The sequence below is a fragment of the Arabidopsis thaliana genome, chromosome 4 (assembly GCF_000001735.4).
Source record: "Arabidopsis thaliana chromosome 4, partial sequence".
Classification (NCBI taxonomy): domain Eukaryota; kingdom Viridiplantae; phylum Streptophyta; class Magnoliopsida; order Brassicales; family Brassicaceae; genus Arabidopsis; species Arabidopsis thaliana.
The window spans coordinates 4910043-4932718 of NC_003075.7; the positions used below are offsets into that span (position 1 = coordinate 4910043).

The 22676-nt window shown below is 35.3% G+C and overlaps 5 pseudogenes across 5 annotated transcripts; all 5 read right to left on the reverse strand.

Annotated features, from left to right (window-relative positions):
- Nucleotides 1–446: 446 nt before the first annotated feature.
- On the reverse strand, nucleotides 447–5138 carry AT4G08053 (annotated as a pseudogene; the record flags this gene model as incomplete). The annotated part of the gene is made up of 1 exon: nucleotides 447–5138.
- A 1227-nt stretch (nucleotides 5139–6365) lies between these two features.
- On the reverse strand, nucleotides 6366–9857 carry AT4G08054 (annotated as a pseudogene; the record flags this gene model as incomplete). The annotated part of the gene is made up of 1 exon: nucleotides 6366–9857.
- A 1330-nt stretch (nucleotides 9858–11187) lies between these two features.
- AT4G08056 lies at nucleotides 11188–11886 on the reverse strand (annotated as a pseudogene; the record flags this gene model as incomplete). The annotated part of the gene is made up of 1 exon: nucleotides 11188–11886.
- Nucleotides 11887–14733: 2847 nt separating this feature from the next.
- AT4G08060 lies at nucleotides 14734–18217 on the reverse strand (annotated as a pseudogene; the record flags this gene model as incomplete). The annotated part of the gene is made up of 1 exon: nucleotides 14734–18217.
- A 114-nt stretch (nucleotides 18218–18331) lies between these two features.
- On the reverse strand, nucleotides 18332–21759 carry AT4G08070 (annotated as a pseudogene; the record flags this gene model as incomplete). Its single annotated transcript has 1 exon — nucleotides 18332–21759.
- Nucleotides 21760–22676: the final 917 nt, after the last annotated feature.

The following is a 22676-nucleotide window of genomic DNA, read 5'->3' on the forward strand; positions in this document are numbered from 1 at the left end:
AACGACAAATTCTATTTTGTGATAAAGAAAAAGAAATAAAATATTTAACCCGCGGTATATCGTGGGACATATCCTAGTATTCTAGTAAGTTTCTAACAAAATGTCTCATGAACCATTTATCAACTTTTTGTTGGAATAAATTTTTAGGTAATTTTAAATGAAAATATTATAAAAATATGAAATAAATAAATTATAAATAAGAAAAATAAAAATCATAATAAATAAACATTTTAAAATCTCAAAACACTTAAACATTCAAACAGAATATTGAAAACAATCCTAAATGCTTACAGTTTTAATGAAACCAAATTACTAATTGAATTCAAAGACAACCATTGGTGTACATTGTTGTTCTCATGGAAGGTGGAACTTCATTTGCAAACTTGTTCTGCATCATAGTAATCCAAAAATCAACAGCATTCCCTCAATCACTTGATCCGATTTCTGGAGCTTTTCTTGAGTCTTAAGATACATTTCTTCATAATTTGGAGATGCATCAACAGTAGGATCAGCTACCAGAATTGAACCATAGCCAAATTTCTTGCCTTTCTTCACTTGAACTTCCTGGAATTTCAAAATTGCATGTTACAATTCATATAAGAAAAAAGTATTATAAACATAAAGTATGGTTACAAAAAAACACATAAGTATAATTAAAAAATAATAGAAGTTTCAGCATTTTGTGTAAGACGCAAAAGACAGACTATGACACGACAAACGACTAAAAACTAAGGGACTTAAAACACCAAAAACGCAACATATCAACGGTTAGTGTCCAAAGTGTCACCATCGTCATTGTCTCTTTGACTGAGAATTTGGTGCTCCATGTTTCGACATTTTTTGGCGATCAACTAGCTTTTTTGCACATAAAAAAGACACTCAAACCTTCTTGAAATGCAATGCAAGATCCTTCAAGCAGTTCCATCCATCAAACTGAAAACTGGGAGTTATTCCAGCACTATGCTACATAATTCAAGGGAGTGACCTAATTAGAGAGGAAAATCTAAAGATCAACCTCAAGTCTGATTGAGAAATCAAACAAAGTTTAAATTCAATAAGGATTATTGAACATCAGTCTATGCTACACTTAAATTCTTGACGTTCAACACCGACCTAATTCTTCTATGTTCAACAATTCTATAAGCTATTCAAACTTGTGTAAGTTAAATCAACAACATATATCTAAATCCTCCAGCAATTTGAAATGCAATCAGTTTCAAGTCAGGAACTGACAAAACGGTGAAAACAACGAAACACGATTTCAACGCCGATGAAGAGGCAAAAACAGAACATACTTGACAAAAATCTTAAGAACACAACAAAAACCCACAGAAATAAGAAAGTCACACCAGTAAATCTCATATCGAAACCAATCCCGACAACATGCTTTACTCACAATAACAATCCCTTAAAGTAGAGAGTAAAAATCAGCAATTAGCTTAGCTAAAAGATCCCAAACTCACTTTAACAAATCAAAGTTAACGGTGTCTGATTAATAAACGAAGGCCTTCGTACTCGATTTAAACAATCATACCCTGAAATAGATGTCGAGGCACCATCACCACCAAGAACTTCTTCAATGGAAACAGAAAACAAACCAATGGCTATTGAGTCAATTACAGCTTAGTTCAATTCAAACCTAATCTCGACGGCTCTGTTGTGCGGCATCGCAAAACCCGACAAGTAAGCTTATAAAAAAATAGAGACCCAACCAAAACAATGAAAGCAAATCATAGATGGAACTAATATCTCAGAACGACAAAAAAACTATGTCTTCAAACAACTCACAAGCATAAAAACATTGTTCACGAGAAACATAGAGCTAATCCAAACATAAGACCACCACAAAAAAATAACCCAAGTAAATTAAAAAAACATAGTTCTACTCATGATCATCAGAATCTGATGAGTCGCTTGACCGACTTGATTTGTCAGAATCTTCAAATTCCTCTGCATTGTCATCACCACCTACACTCACATCATCAAGATTTGTGAGATTTTCAACATCCATCAATATAGTGTTTTCAAGAGAGTGTTAAACCACCCTAACATAGTCTACATAGTTTTGTTGCATCGGATCGTGGTCCTTCACTCCATCTACTCTTCTTCTTGGATTAATATGTGTAGCTGTGATCCACGAATCATGGATGCGTTTAACTCTAAGATATGGAATATAGCACACTTGATCGACTTGGGATGCAAGAACAAATGGATCATACTTATTCAGTTTTTTCGAAGAGTTAATCTCTGTAACGCCAAATTTAGTAAATCGAACACCACGTTCCCTTGTAGGATCATAACACTGACACTTGAAAAGCACACATTTTATGAGTCTAGGATATTCGACATCTAAAATGTCTTCTATCACACCATAGTATTCTTCATCCATTGTACGCACAACAATTCCATGGTTGACGGTCTGTCTATTGTTTGAGGCAGTCCTTCTCTTAACTACATATCCACGAGTACAATATATTGGCGATGAACTCGTCTCAGAAAGTGATCCTCCTACTAACTCTCGAAGTCACGTTGGAATTGGCTCACCCAAAGAAGACCCGGATTTAACCTGCAAATATGAATTAACAGTTTAGCAACTTAGAACAATCCAATAAAAAATAAAACAGGAAGATTTCAACTCACATAGTATTTTAGCCACTTCGGAAATTCTTCTTCTTTCATGATTTCTATTTCGTTATCACTTTTCTGCGGATGTGAGATCTTGATATTTTGGACATACACAAACCACAAAAAAATCTGCTCAAAAAAAAAAATATATAGAGAATTAAAATACCTCTCATATGGTAATACTTCTTTGCAGTTACGAAGTATATAGTTATGTACATGGTTGTATTCTTCATCTGTCAACCAAACCGACTGTTGTTTTCCGCTAAACCGCCCAACTTCTGTAAATATTTTTGGGATATCGGTGTGGTAAGAAGGTTTCTTCCCGCCATCATCATAGCGGTCTGGTTTTCTAGCTTTTGTTTGAACATTAGGTGAAAAGTAGTACAAAGAAAAATATGAATTCTCTTCATTTATACTCTGCGCCACGATAGAACCCTCGACCTTGCTCAGATTTTTCACTTTATTTTTTAGATGGAACATGAACCTTTCAAATGGATACATCCACTTAAACTGAACAGGTCCACCTAGCGCTACTTCCCAAGGAAGATGAACCGGAAGATGTTTTATAACATCAAAAAACGATGGTGGAATATTTTTTCTAAATTGCATAAGATTAAAGGAATGTTCTTATCTAGAAGAGCTATGCCATCGACTGTGAGGGATCTTAAAGAAAGGTCTCTGAAAAATGTACTTATCCCTGCAGTAATTTTATATATTTATTAGTAAACCTGTAAATATGTTTTCGGAATATATAAAAGTAAAATAATAATTAAAGTAACTGTACATACCAGCTATTGCTTGATGAACATTTTTGGGTAAAAGTTCAGCAAATGCGAAAGGAAGCAAACGTTGCATAAAAACATGGTAATCATGACTCTTCATTCGTGACAGTTTGCCGTTGTTATTATCTATGCAATGCGAGAGACTAGATGCATAACCATCAAGAAATTAACACTATTGATTATCCAATCAAATAGTGCTTTTTTCCCTTTGCATCTAATTTGAAGATTGGAATTGGACCTTTTCCATTGTCCATAACATATAGCTCAGGACGCTCGCATATATCACGAAGGCGAGTCAGGACACTATTGATAACATCGGAGGCGAGTCATCACTCACCATTTTGCTTTTTCTGAACACATTCCTACTTCGCCTATATGGATGATTCTTTGGTAAGAGCCATCGATGACAATCAAACCAACAAGATTTGTTTTCATGCTAAGCTGAAATTCATCTGTAGTATCCTAACAGTAGGGACACGATAGCCTTCCATGTGTTATCCACCTAGATAACATTTCATATGCTGGAAAATCACTAATCGTCCACATCAGAGCAGCACACATCACGAAATTGTTCCTTAGAGAAACATCATATGCAACTACACCCTCGGACCACAATATTTGTAACTCATGAATTAACGGTTATAAGAATACATCAAGTGATCGCCTAGGATGTTCAGGTCCATGAACAAGAATGCTTAGGAACAAAAATTCTCGTTTCATACATAGAGAATGCAGGAAGATTATAGGGTGTTAAGATTACCGGCCAGAGTGAGTATTTGCGTCAAGACTTTCCGAATGGATTAAAACCATTCGTGCATAATCCCAAATACACGTTCCTATGCTCATTTGCAAAGTCTTTATACATCGAATTGAAATGTTTTCATGCTTCAGCATAAGAAGGATGCAAAATATTCCCTTCCGTTGAATGTTCTGCATGCCATATCATAGGACCTGCCGTGCGTTCAGATTGGTATAACCTCTTCAACCTATCTGTTATTGGCAAATACCACATACGCTTGAAAGATACTCGACTTTTTTCATTTGTAACCTGAAATCTTGGCTTCTGACAAAATGTACAGGCATCCAGATTTGCGGTATCTCTCCAAAATATCATGTAGTTATCAACACACACATCTATCATCTGGAAGGATAACCCAAGTGAAGATACCAATTTTTGTATTTTATAGTAAGTACCAGGTGCCAAGTTTGGTTCAGGCAGTAAATCCTTCACGAAATCAGCTATTGCGTCAACACAATCTTCCAACAAATTATACTCTGTTTTTATATTCATCTTCCTTGTTGCAGCTTGTAAACGAGAGTGACTCTCTTTACAGCCATCATAAATCGGTTTCTTCGCTGCATCTAACATATCAAAAAACTTTTTTGCTTGTAAGTTTGGTTCTTCAATTCCACTTTCAGTCGTTTCGCGAAACGCATATGTTACCATATGTATTACACTGGTTGGATCTCTAGTTATATTCTCTTCCTCTTCATTACTATTATTATCTCCAAGTTCCAACCCATGATTTTCATCATCTTCATTACTATTTGTTAAAGTTTCAAAATCTTTCCCATGAGAAAACTACATGTAATATCCAGGCGTAAATCCTCTACTATAAGTGCTTTCAAATAGAATCTACTCGAAATTTTTTCTCATTACCACAAGTAGAACAAGGACAATACATCTTATTTTGTTAATTCTCCAGTACCTTCATCTATATAATTATACATCTACTCACGATTTTTGTTTTTTGGTCCTATCATTGAAAACAGTTTTCAATTTTTTTTCAGATGTAAATCTTCACAGAAAAAAAAGGAGAAGAAGAATCATATTTAACTTAAATTTTTTTATTTTATTTTTTTATTTTCTCTTATTTCTTTTAATTTTCGTTTTTATTTTTTGTCCATTTTTGCAACAAATATTTTGTCATTAACTTGTTAGAAATAAATTTCCATAAAAAATTAGTTTCTAACAAATATTTTGTTAATAATTTCCAATAATTTAATAATTATTGCTAATTTGCAACAATATCATATTTGTAGGAAAATTCTAACAATTTTCGTACGATGTTTGTGACAAATTTATCATAACCAAATTTTTTTAGAAATTTGCAATAAATATTCAATAAAAAAGTATTTGTTGCAAATTTATAGGATATCGGTTATAATATTTTAACAAAATACGATTATTGGAAGGATTTATTGGAATATCACATATTTTCTTGTAGTGATTATTTGTTTTTTTATTCGTACATGGAAAGCTCTGTTGATTAGTAGGTTGATAGGAAAAACGAAAGTATTCACAAACTAAAAAGAAAATACCTAGGAAATTGCCAAAATGACCATGAAACAATTATGTTTTCTGAACACCAAAATTACAATGAGAAACTTGCAATATATTATGAAGCCAAAGAACAGCTAAAGTAAAACAAATGTTGAGACAATAAAATTTATTACATAAATCCATTTTTTGTTGGTTTTCTTGTGATTTTACATTAACCTTTTTCTCTATTTTTGTCATTAAAAGTTTAAAACTCATAACATATTTAATCAAAAGAAAACTAATTACATATACATAATTGTTAAAAACTGTAACGCAAATATATTTAATACTATTTTATTTTCTAGAAGATGAAAGACTTAAAGAGAGAATAATTTGCTTTTTCTTATGCTTCTTATTTCTCTTCGCACAATACAACATATATATATATAAGATCAATAACTTGGTGATCAAGTTATTAATTGATAAGGGATAAGATAAACTTTACTTTTATTGGGGACAAAGTTAATGAGACGTGGAGAGAGTTATGATGGATAATTATCCATATTTTCAACACTCCCCCTTAATTATCCCTCATTTTTTATGAAGTACGCACTGCTTCGTTAACCCATTGGGATAAAAATCATGACAATGGAAAAAGAGTACAGTGACGTGAACTCTCCCTCGAAAAGACTTCACAAGTCTCGTAAGTGACGCATTCCAATACTTTGAACATGCTTTCTAAATGTAGAAGTTGGAAGCGCGTTTGTGAATATATCTGTTGCATTGTCACTTGAACGAATGTATTGAACGTCGACTTCCTTATTCTTCTCGAGTTCTTGAGTGTAGGAGAAGAATCGTGGAGGTATATGTTTCGCTTTGTCACTCTTGATATATCCTTCTTTGATTTGAGCAACACATGCAACATTATCTTCATATATTCTTGTTGGCTCTCTTTTGATGACTAATCCGCTTGCTTCTTGAATATGGTTAGTCATGGATCTAAACCAAACACATTCTCTACATGCTTCAGGAAGAGCAATTATTTCTGCGTAGTTTGATGAAGTGGCGACTATAGTCTGCTTTTGAGAACGCCACGAGATTGCAGTTCCTCCAATGGTAAAAACATATCTGTTTTGTGATCTAGACTTATGAAGGTCCGATAGATACCCTGCATCTGCAAAACTAACCAGACCAAACTCGGATTTTCTAGGATAATATAATCCTAAATCAATAGTACCTCGAAGATAACGGAAGATGTGTTTTATCTCATTCCAATGCCTTCGAGTAGGGGATGAATTGTACCTTGCAAGCAAATTAGTAGCAAAAGCAATATCTGGTCTTATACAATTTGCAAGATACATAAGTCGCACCGATGGAACTCATATAAGGTACTTCGGGACCAAGAAAATCTTCGTTATCCTCACAAGGTCTAAATGGATCGTTTTCAACATTTAACGATCTATTGACCATTGGAGTACTTACAGGATTCGCTTTATCCATATCAAAGCGCTTTAAAATATTTATTGTATAATTGGATTGATGCACAAATATACCGTCTTGGAAATGCTTAATTTGTAGCCCAAGACAAAATTTTGTCTTTCCAAGATCATTCATTTTGAACTTTTCTTTCATATGAGTTCGTGCATCATCAATCTTCTTTGGAGTTCCAAATATATTTAGGCATCAACATAAACAACAATGATCACAGTTTCCGAAGCGTATTTTTTAATGAAAACGCAAGGGCAGATTTCATTATTCACATACCTTTTCTTAAGTAGATAATCACTTAAACGATTATACCACATGCATCCGGATTGTTTCAATCCGTAAAGTAATTGATGTATTTTGACCGCATATATATCCTTAGACTTTGATGAGTCTAATGCCTCAAGAATTTAATCCTTCCGGGATTTTCATATATATATATATATATCATTATCAAGAGATCCATATAAATAAGATGTCACTACATCCATAAGGTACATATCTAAATTATTAGATTCTGAAAGGCTCATTAATTACGAGAATGTAATTGCATCCATGACCGGAGAATATGTTTCTTCATAATCAACTCCTTGTCTTGGATAAAAACCTTTTGCAACAAGCCGGACTTTATATCGTGTGATCCCATCTTTCTTATTTATTTTCTGCACGAATACCCACTTGTGCCCAACAGGTTTTACTTTCTTAGAATGATGATCCATATCCAAACACATTAGATGCAGTGACAATAGGTCCAAAAACATTTCTTTTATTAAGGGAGTGCAACTCAACTTGCATGGCATTTTCTCATTTCTCCCAGTCGGGCCGTTTCTGGCACTCGGATAATGTGTTTGGATATGGATCATCATTCTCATGATCGATCTCTTTAGATAAAGAAAAGAAGAATATTCTATTTTCATCATCAATATCATCTCTATCCCATATGATTCCATCATGGGCATAGTTAATGGAAATCTCATACTTTTCTTCATCGTCCCGAGGACTTGGTTCTTCTTGAAGAACCTTTTCATTTTCTTCTCCCATTTTTTTTTTCCGGGAATTTTTATATTTTGAACCAATGGGCCTCCCACGCTTTAATTGAACCTTAGGTTCATTAATTTTGCTTCCATCTAATTCCAGCTCTCTAGGAATTTCAACTCTTGATGGGGCATTTGTAGTGGAGATATATGACTTTGCCACCTTTTTTGTATCGGGGAACGAATTTGGTAATTGATTTTCCATATTTTGTAGATGTACACTCTTTTCTACTTCCAGCTCACGTTGCTTCGTGGGGGGATCAAGATATTTTAATGATGGTGCGCACCATTGTATATCTTTATGCATATGCATTTGATGAATTCCTCCCCCTAAAAGTGAGAATTCATCTTCATTAAAATGGCAATCGGCAAAACGTGCCGTAAACAAATCATCAGTTTGTGGTTCAAGATACCTTATTATACTCGGTGATACATAACCGACATATATCTCCAATCTCCTTTGGGGCCCCATTTTTGTTCTCTGTGGCGGTGCTCTAGGCACATATACCGCACATTCAAAAATACGGAGATGGGATAAGTTTGGTACTTGACCATAAGTCATTTGTAAAGGGGATTATTCATTATCTGCGTTTGGTCTAATCTGAACCAAAGCCGAAGCATGCAATATAGCATGACCCTATATAGAAATTGGGAGTTTTGTTCTCAATATTAACGGTCTTGCAATGAGTTGCAACCGTTTAATTAAAGATTTGGCCATGCCATTTTGTGTATGAACATGAGGGACCGGATGCTCTACATCGATTCCCATCGATACAAAATAGTCATTAAAGGCTTGTGAAGTAAATTCTCCAACATTATCAAGCCTGACTTTTTTTATGGCATAATCAGAAAATTGTGCCTTTAACATGATTATTTGGGCAATGAATCTTGCGAAAGCCGTGTTTCGTGTAGTCAAAAGACATACATGTGACCATATCTAGTAGATACGTCAATTAATACCATAAAATATTGAAACGGCGCGCACGGTGGGTGGATTGGCCCACATATATCACCATGAATTCTCGACAAGAATTTAGGTCTTTCATTCCCAATTTTGGTTGGCGATAGCCTTATTATGAGTTTTCCTTGAGAACATGTTTTACACATGAAAACTCTCCAGATTTAAATATTTTCTTTTTTTTCAATGGATGGCCATTAGAATTTTGCACAGTTTTTTGCATCATGACTGAACCAGGATGTCCAAGTCTTTCATGCGATATCTTAAATGTACTAGTAAACTCACACGAGTGATTGTCACTCGAGTTGACTGTAACATTTGATGCGATTATATTTATATTTGTGGCAATATAATCCGGAGGATAGCATTGGCAATTCTTCTAATATATATTGCCTCTCGGATTTTGTGCAAAGATATTCAATGCCATTTTTATTCATAGTCTCTAGATGATATCTATAACCTCGGATATCTTTGAAACTTATCAAGTTTCTATGAGACTTAGGAGAATATAATGCATCATTTACTTTAAAATGAGTTCCCCTTGGTATTGTAAAATTGGGTTCACCAAAACCTAATATTATCTTTACATGGCCATTTATAGTACTCACACTTCTAGCGGAGTCATTTATTTCGACAGATAAAAAATACTTTTTATCTTTAAAGATAGTGTGCGTAGAAGCACTGTCCGCCAGACATCTATCTTCATCCTCAGTTTCGTAGTTTGACATTTTCTGGGATAAAATATTTATTCATTAAAACTTTGACATAGACTTATTTATATGTCATCATATATTACAATAAAACATTATTACAGAAAATAAGAGCATCTATAATGTTTGTCATATATAACATGATTATACATATAGCTATAATATATTACATTAATATTCTCGTTGTCATGATTAATGGAGAAAATATGCCATATCAAGATGACTATCATCATCTTGGCTTTTAAAGGAAGGTCCTGGCTGAAATAATCCGTCCTGTTTTTTTTTTTTTCAAACATAATTAAATATTCTCATAAATATTTAATAAAACCAACCAATAAAGCAACATTTAAACCGCAAGTCAAAAATACTATTTTATGAATAAATAAATAATTCAACCGACAAAACTAAGTATGACTAACAATCCTAACACAACCCTAACCGAATTCCAATAACCAAAACACTAAAAATAAATCAAACGAGTTCCTAAATCATCCTCTTTTCCTTGCCAATATTCCACGATCATACTTTATTTTTACTTGTACCAAAAGGAAAGAGATGCGTAAGTATTATCACAAATACTTAATGAGGCGATCCTCCCATCTACGAGCTATACACAAAATCAAATAAAAGGGTATAATCACAAATACAACATAAACGAACCAGTCATTGAACAATTCACCCAAAAACACATTCACCACACCTACATATCATCACACAAAACAAATCATACAACCCAATTGCTCAGATAAGCTCATGGTCAAGCACTCACCTTAACAAATTGATTGTAACAACAATTAAACCCAGGAGAGACTCTCCTTGCGTTTGAAACAGTCCAGAAAAGTCCTACAACAAGTCACACAACCAAAAGCAAACTTAAAGCAAACTTAAAGCAAAATCAAAAATAAACAGTCTCAAAGACAAAACCCTAAAACAAAAATCAACCGTTAACTATCAAATCCATCCGGTGAAACGCTAGCGTTTGACGCCACGAAGCTTCCCAAACAATCTCGTGCCGATAGGAAGCCAGATGAGACCACGATCTCAGTTACAATCTCCGTTGGTCCTAATTCGTGTCTCAGAAAACGTGTCTCACGAAACTACGAATAACTCAACGAATTTAAATCCAAAAGTATTTTTTGTAAAATGGAGAATGAAGATAAAAGACTTGAAAATAACTCTACCAAATTTTGTTACCTTTGACAATGATTTGATATGACGAAACTATTTCCTCCCAAACCCTAACGATTCTGGTCCTTCTCCTTCCCTCTGTTTTCCTCCTTTACAAAACGAAAAGTGGCTAACTATAACCCTAATTTCGAGTTTCCTTCTTTTATATGCACACTCCAGGGTTTTCATTAACCCAACCGATTAAACCGAGCGATTTAAATACAAACACTAACCGTTGGCCACGACCTCTCACACGACCACGACCACGACCTCGCAAAAGTCTGGGTCCTTGCCAATTATCATCACCGGATGTAGCAACATTCACTTCTAAAATTGGAGCTGATCCAGGTGGGAGAGATAAATGATTCATCATCACGAGCTCATTATTTTGCTCAGCAACCGAAAGGACTTGCATCAACTCAGAATAACGAGTATACCCTTTGGCCCGGAATAGTTGTTGAAAGATTACATTTCCAGGATGAAAGGCGGAGAGCGTTTTTTCAATCATATCATAGTTGCTCACTTTTTCACCACATAATATCATCCTGGGGGTGATTCCGAACATGGTGGAATTATAATCACCAACACTTTTGTAATCCAAAAACCGGAGATTTAGCCATTCATGTTTATCTTTTGACAAAATTACATATTTTTGATGATCGAAACGATCTTGAAGTGATTCCCATATATCCACAGGATCTTCTCTCGTGATGTATTCATTTTTTGAATTATCGTAGAGATGGTGGCGTAAAAATACTATAGCTTTAGCTTTGCTCTCATCTGATGTTGTTTCAGATGCATCTATGGTGCTAAGAAGCCCATTTGATCTTAGATGCATCTTAACATCAGATGCCCATGTCATCTAACTTATGCCAGATACATCAAGGGCAACGACATCGAGCTTAGCTAGATTTGACATGATTATCTATATAAATAAATAATCATTTAATTACTAAGCCATTTATGGTATTTTAATTAGGCATACCTATTATTCGATTAAGGAGAAGACATAGTCGCATACTCCAAAAATAACATACATATAATTTTATATGAATAAATAAAAATAAATTTAGTATAATTTAAATGTTACCTCAAAAGATGCTTGAATAGACGATCGGTCGGTTAAACAATCACCCGAAGAGACGATCATAATGATAACGTATTAAAAACTATAACGCAAATATATTTAATATTATTTTATTCTATAGAAGATGAGAGATATAAAGAGAGAATAATTTGCTTTTTCTTATTCTTCTTATTTCTCTTAGCACAATACAACATGTTGATCAAGTTTTTAATTGATAAGGATAAGATAAACTTTACTTTTCTTGGGAACAAAGCTAATGAAACGTGGTAAAAAAGTTATGATGGATAATTATCCATATTTTCAACAATAATCACCTAGTTCTGTAATTTTACTACCGACACTTATATAAGCATTTGGGCTTGATGGCCCATCATCTTCTTCTCAGCAAATTTTAATGGCTGGTTCTGGAATCAAAACCTTGTGGTTTAAGGAAGGGAGCTTTTTATTTTATTTTTAGTTTTGGGGCTAAAGGAAGGGAGCAAAGCCCAAGTCTATTATTATGTATAAATATAATATTTAAATTTTAAATAATAAATAATAAAACATTTATTCCTTAGTGTATCTCCAGAATTTGCAATTATGACATACATGTTGAGAAGTACGATTTTGGTTCTTGAATTAAATTGGGTATTACTTAAGTTAAACTGAATTCAGATTATGTTAGTATATTGATCCTAGATGTTTATGGGTTTTTGGAGTTATCTATTTAGTGTCTTTTGATATTCAATGATTCATGGTATTATGTTATTTTAGTTTTTGTTTATTGTAGAAAATAGATATAATTTATGTGCAAGTCATCGTATAAGTTGATGGAAAAAAAAGCATAGTGAGTGGTCCTAAAGTAGTGGGTGAGGTTAAAATCATTGACTTCAGAATCTGCTTGAATGAGTATATCAGGAAGGGGTAAAGATGAGTGTATCATCTCAACAACAAGATTTTATCACTCCATTATATACCTGGCTTGTTGGGATCGATATCTTTCTATGGAGTGGATAGAGTATACAATATGTTTAGTTATATATTTCACAACAATTCAACCAATGAAAAAAAGCTACCGAATTCCAAGAGTCTACAAAAATAATAAAATAAAATAAATAAAAACTGAAAGCAACAAATAAAAGTAAACAATTTAGTTTTTCTTAAATAACATTTATTAAAAACAGAGGGAGTAGTAAAATTAAATTATAAATCGCTATAACTTTTTTCAAAAATTACTTTTATTCCATAACTTGTTCAAGAAATGTTTCACATGAAATCTACTATTGCACCGCAGGTTAAATCATAGTTCATCGTAATATTATTGCAAAGTAAAAAAACGTATTTGCAATCACGCCTTAAATATGATTTCCCAACTTTTTTAGAAAATATTTTACATTCAAACTATCGGTCAAACCATAATCTTCTTTGTAACTATTTACAAAAGAAAAACTAAAAATAAAGATATTCTCCAAATATACTATCTACTTTACCACCATTATTTTGCCAACAAAATAATTTATCAAAAGAAGTAGTCCACAAGCTTTAGCCCACAAAGGAAATTAGGTTCATAAATATATTCTTAGCAAGAGAATCTGCTAGCCCATTAGAGAATTAACATTTTTAGTGTAACGCTATGACCGTTGGATACCAGTGGGCCCCATGTCTTCTTTCGAGCCCATGGGCCCACTCTTGTCCAACGGTCGGTACGCTACGTCTGGAAGACTTTAAAAACTTGTTACCGGCCCTACAAATCACCACATGATCTTTTGCCATGTTTTGTCCTCACTCGCATAGTTCCTACAATCATTTCTCGGAAGATCACACATCCTGAAACCACTACAAAAAAAGTCTTCATCGTTAGCACAAACCATCTGCTATCGTATGTAATACACAGCGAATTCACAAATGCTATGTTTGCGGCAGCTATAGTAGGTGTCACCCCTTTGACAACATCGTTTTGTACGCTATGGTATATGTTGTTACGATATCAACGATATAACGCCATTATAGAGTTTTGATATAGCACTTTAATTTCTCGTTATAAATTACTAAGCTTTCTAATTTCGTGTCATAATACCCTCACCTAACAGGACAACTAATTATTGCTCTCTAATATAAGTTTTGTAGCTTTGTGTTTTATGCTATCATATATAATTTTTTTACAATGACATCGAAGTATTGCTATAGTAAACAGAATTAGTGCGTTTAATTATGCTGTAATATAATCTACTATAGTTGAAAACAACAACCAATTTTTGCTATAATATCCAATCTCAAAGAACTATCTTTTGTGATTAATTCTAACCTGTTTTGCATAACATAAACATACAACATAACATAAGTCTTAATAGTTGTTATATTATAAATAAGTCTGATTCCAATCCAAGAGACACCATTCAAAAGTTAAACATAATCATCCAAAACAAGTTTAAGCAAAGCCAAATACATAAGAACACAAGTCTGATTCCAAATTTCATAATAGAAGTAGATTAGTCTAGTCTTAACCTAATCAGAAAACTAGCTAATCTGGACCATAGATTGTTCACTCTCTGCAATAATCAACAATGTCTCATATCAGTTCCTGCATAAAACCAAAGCACAAGCATCACAACAATTTCAAAACTTACCCTAGATTCTGCAAAGTCAGTAGGTCACCATCTTATCCTTTGGCCATGCAATTGATGAACCAAGTGAATCTCTCATATACTCGATTTCATCTGATGGCCTCCAGACTGCTGCATCATCTACATTCACTACATCTACCCAAACTCTAGCTGCATTCTCTCCCAAACGAACATGGTGTACCTTTTGATCTGGGTCTATTGAATGCACTCGTCCTGCACCAACCACCCGCTTCTTTCCACTTATATCCATTACCTTGCACTTATGATTAGCCTTCAAACCTTCAGATGTTTTTTGGCGGTGACATGTTGCATTATAAACCAGGATTAAACGCATGTAGAAATTTTATTAGTCAATATGTCAAACCAAAGACAAACTTACCGGAGATCTCCGTAGAGGGGTTTGTGATGCTAGCTGAGTTTTCTTCACAGGAGACTTTGGAACTACTGTTGGTTGCTTCTCACCAAGAGATTTTGCAATTGTTCCTGCAGATTCTGAACCCTTGGCTGCAGATACCTGAATAGAAGAATTATGACCTGACTTTCCTTTTGTTGCTCCATTTTGTTGCTTATCACCAAGAGATTTCTCTGTTGCTCCATTTTGTTGACTTGTTGCTGCTGACTTTCCTTTTGAGGCTGATCCTGTTGGATAAGTTGATTGAGAACTCTGAAGAGGAGCTTTCTGAACTGCTGAATCTGTGGTGTTTTCATAGGAAACTTTGTGGGCAGGCCATGCTACAAAAGACTGTAAACAGTCCTCAAGGTATGTCACATCCATCGTTGGCCTCCATATGAACGTCTCAGGTTGAAGTATTACATCCACAAATACTTTCACTGCAGCAGGTCCGAGAGGAAGCCCATTAACTAATGCAGATTGGTCTTTTGTCTGCCAACGTCCTTCTGCAACAATAACGTCATTGGAAGACAAATCCAGTAGTTTCCACTTGTTTCCATAAGTGGGTCTTGGTCCCTGTCAAACACATTAAACCAATGTCTTAGTATGACTCTGAATATATTAGTATGACTCTGAATATATAACATTTTACCTGTGCAATGTCTTCTGGATTGAGCTTCTCCTCTAGGCTAACACACATAGCAACAGGCCAAGCTATCATCTAACCAACAACTTTCTCCATAATTTCCATGTTAACTGCGGGTCTCCAAAGGTATGCTTCTGGTACAATCGCAGTGTCAATCAATACTTTAACATTTGTAGGACCTAAGCGACTTCCATTGACTATCTCATCCGGATCAGAAGATATAATACAACCCTCAGCAACGGTTGCATCAGTACCAGCCCAATCCATCAAGATACACTTAGGTTGTGATCCTTGGTCCACACTCTGTATAAGGAATCAATAGGCTATTATCATCTAATTATGTACCAAGAGATCAAAAGTATCAAATAAAAGTGACCTACTCTTGCAGCTGAGGTTTCACCAACTTCAGCTGATTGTCTTTGTACCAAAAAAAAAACAAAGTCAAATATATGTACTAACCGATTGATTAGCTTTATGTATAAGTAAACAAGTGTTTACATGGTTCTTTATCTTGTCAATTACTTCTTGTAACTCATTGACCTTCTGCTGGAGCTGGTCCTGTTTCTGTTGCATTTCAGCCATACATTTGCTTTTTACTTGGAAACAAGCTAGTTTGGTCTTGTTCATATTTCTTCCCATCGCCCTTAGTCTACCACGATTGTCAGGCCCTAAGAGTTGGCTAAGTGAATCTTGTGCTTCATTCGTCCCATTTGATTGAGGACCACTGCTAACAATCTCAGCTGCCTTTTTCTGCAAACCATCACACACAATCACAAACCAGTCCACACAATCACTGGCTAACCTATTGCCTATCACATTCATTTCAAAACCATCACAAACCAGTCCAATTTATGTTCCATCACTAACCTATCCAATTTAACAAACCATCACTAACCTAACAATCATCACAAACCAAACTGTCACAACTTCCAAACTATAACATACTCACAATTTTTTCAGCCGCATTTGTATTCACTGGTGTTCCATCTTTCTTGGTCCGTGACTTAACCCAAACCTTTAGCCTCGTCACTTCAGTTGGGTCTGCATTACCAGTTTTCTGAAAAACACAACATGCCAATATTAGTAGCAAGCTAAGTGTTTTAAAATTTCAAAGCAATAAAAAACATAACCTAACAGGCACATAAGATTACCATATCTTCTGCAAGTCTAACCATCCCTCTGCGACTACAAGTGTGAGGAATCTGGTTGCGCCTTCTCTCCTTGTAGCTATCGCTTATAACCTAACAATGATTGTTAATTAGTAACTTTCTACATAGTAAATATACTTAGTTAAAACAACTCCCTCAACATACCTTAAATTCAGGGCTAGTTTTGCTCTTCACAAATTTTCTCCACTGGTTTTAGGTCTCAGATTCATCCTCTGCTGGTTTGTCTTTGCTTCTCTAAACTTAGTTACTTGCCTTGATTTCCAGGATCTCCACAAACATCCCATTTGCTTAAGCACTGCAACCTTTTGATACTCCTCATCTAGTTCAAACCTTGCCTTCAATCAATTACAGAAAAAGTGATTATTGCTGTGATAAGGAAAGATAGTCAAATATTACAAAAAAATAAAAAGTGAAGTGTTACCTGGACAGATTTCCAGAGAAGTGTCCTGATTTCTTCACCTATTTTTGTCCAGCGATCAATTGTGATAGGGACGTGTTCACGGATCAATGCGCCTGCATATAATGCTAACTTAACTGAGCCTTTACCAATAGGCTCTCCCATCATGGTGTAATCCACTCTCACTCTGGCATTTGGATCCTTAGCAATATCTTTCATCCTAGTTGGTCCACGCTGCCTCTTGGTCTTAGGTTGAACAGCTTCTTCATCTCCCGATAATTCAAGCTTGCCTTCAGGTTCTTCTGCTTCGTTTTCTGTCTTTCCATTGATGTCTTCATCAGCTTCTTTTTCTGTCTCTCCATTGATGTATTCATCAGCTTCTTTTTCTGTCTCTCCATTGATGTCTTCATCAGCTTCTTTTTCTGTCTCTCCATTGATGTCTTCATCAGCTTCTTTTTCTGTCTCTCCATCAGTTTGTTCTACAGCTGTTGGCTCAATTGTACCCACATACTCCACCTCATCATTGCATTTCTTAGCAGCAGCTTTTTTAGGTTGTCTTCCACGCTTTTTCTTCTGTTGTCCCATTGTAAATCACCTGAGAAAAAATGATAAAATTAAATCAGCACTCAAAGCAGACACACAATTAACACTAAAAACAGACAGACAATCAACAAATTAAACACAACAGACAGACAATCAACAAACACAACAGACAGACAATCAACAAACAAAGTTAAAACAAAGTTCTACATTTCAAACATAAATCCCTTCACAATCACTTCTCTCATTCTCTGTTACTTCCAAGTCAACATCGATGTCAACTGTTGTTGGCAATGGCGCAATGTCAAGAGTAACATCGTCACTCTCTTTCTCTCTAAATCTTCTCGACGGACCTCTCATTGCAACATGCCAAGATGATGAGTCATCTTCACGTAGCAAAAACACTTGTTTTGCCTAAGAAGCCATAATATACGGATCCCTTAAAAAGGAGACTTGATTATTATTCAAATTAACTAGTGTAAACCCTTCTTCTTCCTTAGCTCCATTGCCCTTTACTGCCCAGTTGCAACGAAATAAAGGAACATAGAAGACATTATAGTCCAACAGTATAATGTCTGTTATGCAGCCATAATACTGCACCAAATCCACCACTTGTTCCTTATCCTTTGCACTAGACCTACAAACTGCTGTGGCTTCATAGAAAACACCACTATTCTGTGTTTTCCTGTCAACTGTTCTTGTGTGAAATCGTTGCCCATTCACTATGTAACCAGTAAATGATCTTGCGCAACAACGTGGACCATAAGCCAGCCATTTCAGTGTTTCACCATGAGTACTTGAATCAAGATGTATCTATCAAAGAAAAATAGAAAAAGTCAGGCTCTTATATCTATTGCTAGCCCGTTCTTTAAGCTAAATTACTAAGTGAAAGACAAATACTAGCCTGTTCTTTAAGCCAAGATGCAAAATTTTGAGTGTGCATACTCCATAACAGAGACGCATCACGTCTGCATCTCCCGTTAGTGTTTTGTAGAAGCTGCAGGTGCTCACTAGTAAACAGAGAAAACAAAATTCAGAATCAGCATTCATAGAAGCAGAAAGTGAAAAGCAATATAGAAAAGTAATAGAAAGAGAGATAGATTGTAACTTACTCTACATAAGGTTCGACGACAGCCATATTCTGGATCACAGCCAAATGAGCTATTTTTCTCTCCATTTCTGTAAGACTAATAAAGGTGCCTGCAGAGATAGGACGCCCTCCAAGGATAGAGTTGTTCTCAAACTCAGTATTTCTATCTGCCTTTTCCTGAACTTTTGTTGTCTTCTTAAAAAATTCACTATAGAACTGGATGCACTCTTCAGCTAAGTAACATTCAGCAATACACCCTTCAGGTCTTGTTGTGTTTCTCACAAAATCTTTGAGGACTTTCATATATCTCTCAAAAGGGTACATCCATCTGAAATGAACTGGTCCCCCTAACCGAGCTTCTCTCCCTAAATGAACTGTCAAGTGCTCCATGATGTCAAAGAAACTGGGAGGAAAAAACCTTTCAAACAGACAAAGGGTTTCAACAATCTCAGCTTCCATTTCCAAAAGCTGCTCCATATCAATCACTCTCTGACATAAGTGATTGAAAAATTTGCATAAGCGTCCAATTGCTACCCTAGGACCTTTAGGTAACAACCCTCTCAAAGCTATTGGAAGAAGCTGCTGCATTAAGACGTGATAATCATGTGATTTCAATCCTGTTACCTTACAGTCTTCTAAAGATACACCTCTTGCTATGTCTGAACAATAGCCATCTGGTCCTTTAAAATCAAATAGACGTTTGCAGAATAGCTTCTTCTCTGACTTGGAGAGAGACCAAAGTGCTGCAGGAAGGTATGTCCTTTTCCCTTTGGTTTGCGGATGCAAGTCCTTCCTTATACCAAGCACCTCGAGATCTTTGCGAGCATTGAGACCATCCTTTGACTTCCCACAATGCAACAATGTTGATACAATAGATGCAGCCACATTTCTCTCCACATGCATGACGTCTAAGTTATGCCTTACTGGTAGGTCCTGCAAAACAGACAAACAAAATGCATTAGACATTTTCCCTTTGTTTCAATCTAAACAATAAAACATATTTCAAGAAAAGAGAACAGACCTGCCAATAAGATAGCCTGAAAAATATTGACCTTTTCTTCCATCTTGATAACTCTTCCTCATCTACTTCTGCCTCTTCTTCCTCATCCTCCTCCGAGTCACTAGATAGATCATCACTATCTGATCCTGATTTAACAGACTCCGGTTGTTTCCTCTTCCTTGTAGATTGTTTGAAATTCCCAAAATTATTTTGGAAATTTTTTAAGTTATGAGAAATTTCCAAACCACTTAGTATTCTACTCTTTCTCCGATGTTCAGCTTTACCATCAAACCAAGACTTCTTATTTCTAAACCTATGTGATGGTGGCAGACCCATTCTATGTCCCATATAGACATGTTTTCTGCTGAATTTCAATCACATGCTTTCTGTATGTTTACCACATAAAGGACACGCCATTTTTCCCTTCACGTTACAACCCGCAAGATTCCCATAAGCAGGAAAATCACTAATCGTCCAAAAGCAGCATAGCTTTGAGAGTAAATGATGATTTACTGAAACCATCATATGTCAATTCCCCATTGTCCCACAGATGGCATAAATCATCTATAAGTGGTTTTAAGTATACATCAATACTATTTCCAGGCTGTTGTGGACCCGGAATCAACAATGTCAGCATGATGTTCTCCTTCTTCATGCATAAGTCAGGAGGCAGATTGTAGTTTACAAGCAAAACAGGCCAGCAACTATACCTTGTGTTTTTCATGTTGAATGGATTAAACCCATCTGTGGAAAGACCAAGCCTCAAGTTCCTTTCCTCTGATGCAAATAAAGGGTATTTTGCATTCATCTGATCCCATGTTACTGAATCAACAGGGTGGCGGAGCTTTCCATCTGTGCTTTTGTTGTGAAAATGCCACCTTAAATCCCTAGCCATTTCCTCAGATCTGAACATTCTTTTGAGGCGTGGGATTATTGGAAAGTACCGCAACACTTTCTGTGGAACACCTTTCTTTACTTCACCAGTATGCATGTTTGTCTTCCATCGTGAAGCATTGCATTTAGGACAATTCTGGAGCTTCTTGTATTTCTTTCTGAATAGGCAGCAGTCATTAACACATGCATGAATCTTCTGATAGCCCATATCAAAGGATTTCAAAAACTTTTTCACCTCATACAGTGATGTGTGTAGCACATTATCCTCTGGTAGCATCTCCGACAATGTCTCTAGAAGATCGTTGAAACTCTTGTCAGACCAGCCATTTTTGGTCTTCAGTCTAAACAGAGACACAATCGCGGACAACTTGCTATGGTTAACACAACTTGGATATAGAGGTGTCTCAGCATCTGCAAGCTTTGCAAGGAACTCGTCTTCTTTCTTGTCGTCACGTTCTGCAATCTCGCCCAATTGAACCATAGCATCAAACTCTTCGTCCAAATACTCTGCAGCCTGATACAACTCAACTACTTCATCATTCCACTGACTGACTTTGCTTTCACTTTCACCACCAGACACCAATTCTCCATGATGATACCAGTCACACCGCCTCTTATAAGCCTCATCCATTCCTCTTGTCACAAGATGATCAACAACTACACAGCCTGAGTGACGATCTATGTTACGACAATCAATGCAAGGACATACAATCATATCATCTCCCAAAGCCGCAGCCACATCCCGTACAAACTTGATAGCCCCTCTCTCATAAGTAGGATCAGCTCTTTGTTGCAGAAGTAGAAAGAGAGAAAAAAAGAAGTAAACTCCCCAAAACCCTTACTGAAACCTAAGGAATATAATTATAATTATAATTATATTCCTTACTTACCAAGATGCACCCAATCCTTGGCCACCATTCTATGTGCTAACCGTAACATAAATTAACCTTTAGTAACCTAAGCAGCATACCATATTGTGTAAAGAAAAGAATCTCTTGAATAAGCAATCACACAATAAGTAGACAACATTCACAAATAAATTCAAACTTATAAACGTAATCAATCAAAGCAATTCAGGTTTTAAGTACATGCTACTCGATTATAGTAGCAGGTTTTAAACAAATGTAACTCAAAAGAATCTTCAATATAAACAAACACAAAATACAACATTTACAAATCACTCTATCAAAACAATTCAGTAGATAAGTACAGTTACTAGATTATATTAGCATGTTTTAAAATAAATGAAACTGAAAAGAATTCTTCTAAGTAAACAATCACAGAACAAGCAGACAACATTCACAAATAACTCAAACTTATATACTAACTATGACAAAAGAAAACAATTCACAAAAGAGAGACAATGATACTAACCTTTCCTGTGAAAAGAGAGAATTGATAAGCTTCCAAATGTCCATTGATTCGCTCAGCAACGCTTACAAATTAAACAAAATATAGTGAATGAGCAAAATGTTTTATATTCAAGAAAGTGAATCAATGATAGTTTGACATAACAAAATAACTAAATCGATGAGACAATAACAACACGATTCAGACAACAGACGAAGCTTAATCAATCTGACAATGAAATTCTCAAGTTTTATCACTCAATAAAAAATCAAACATTACAGAGCCAAAATCCAAAATTTGCAACTCTAATGCCCAAATAAATACACAATTTCGAATGCAAAATTGTTCACAAGCACCTAGAGCAGTTCAGGTTACCATTACTAAGACGAAATTCATATGAATTCGCAATAAACAAAGGCATGCAAAGTAGAGAAAATTTTAAGAATCGATAAAGAAAACAGATCTAGGGTAACGAATTCTAAAAT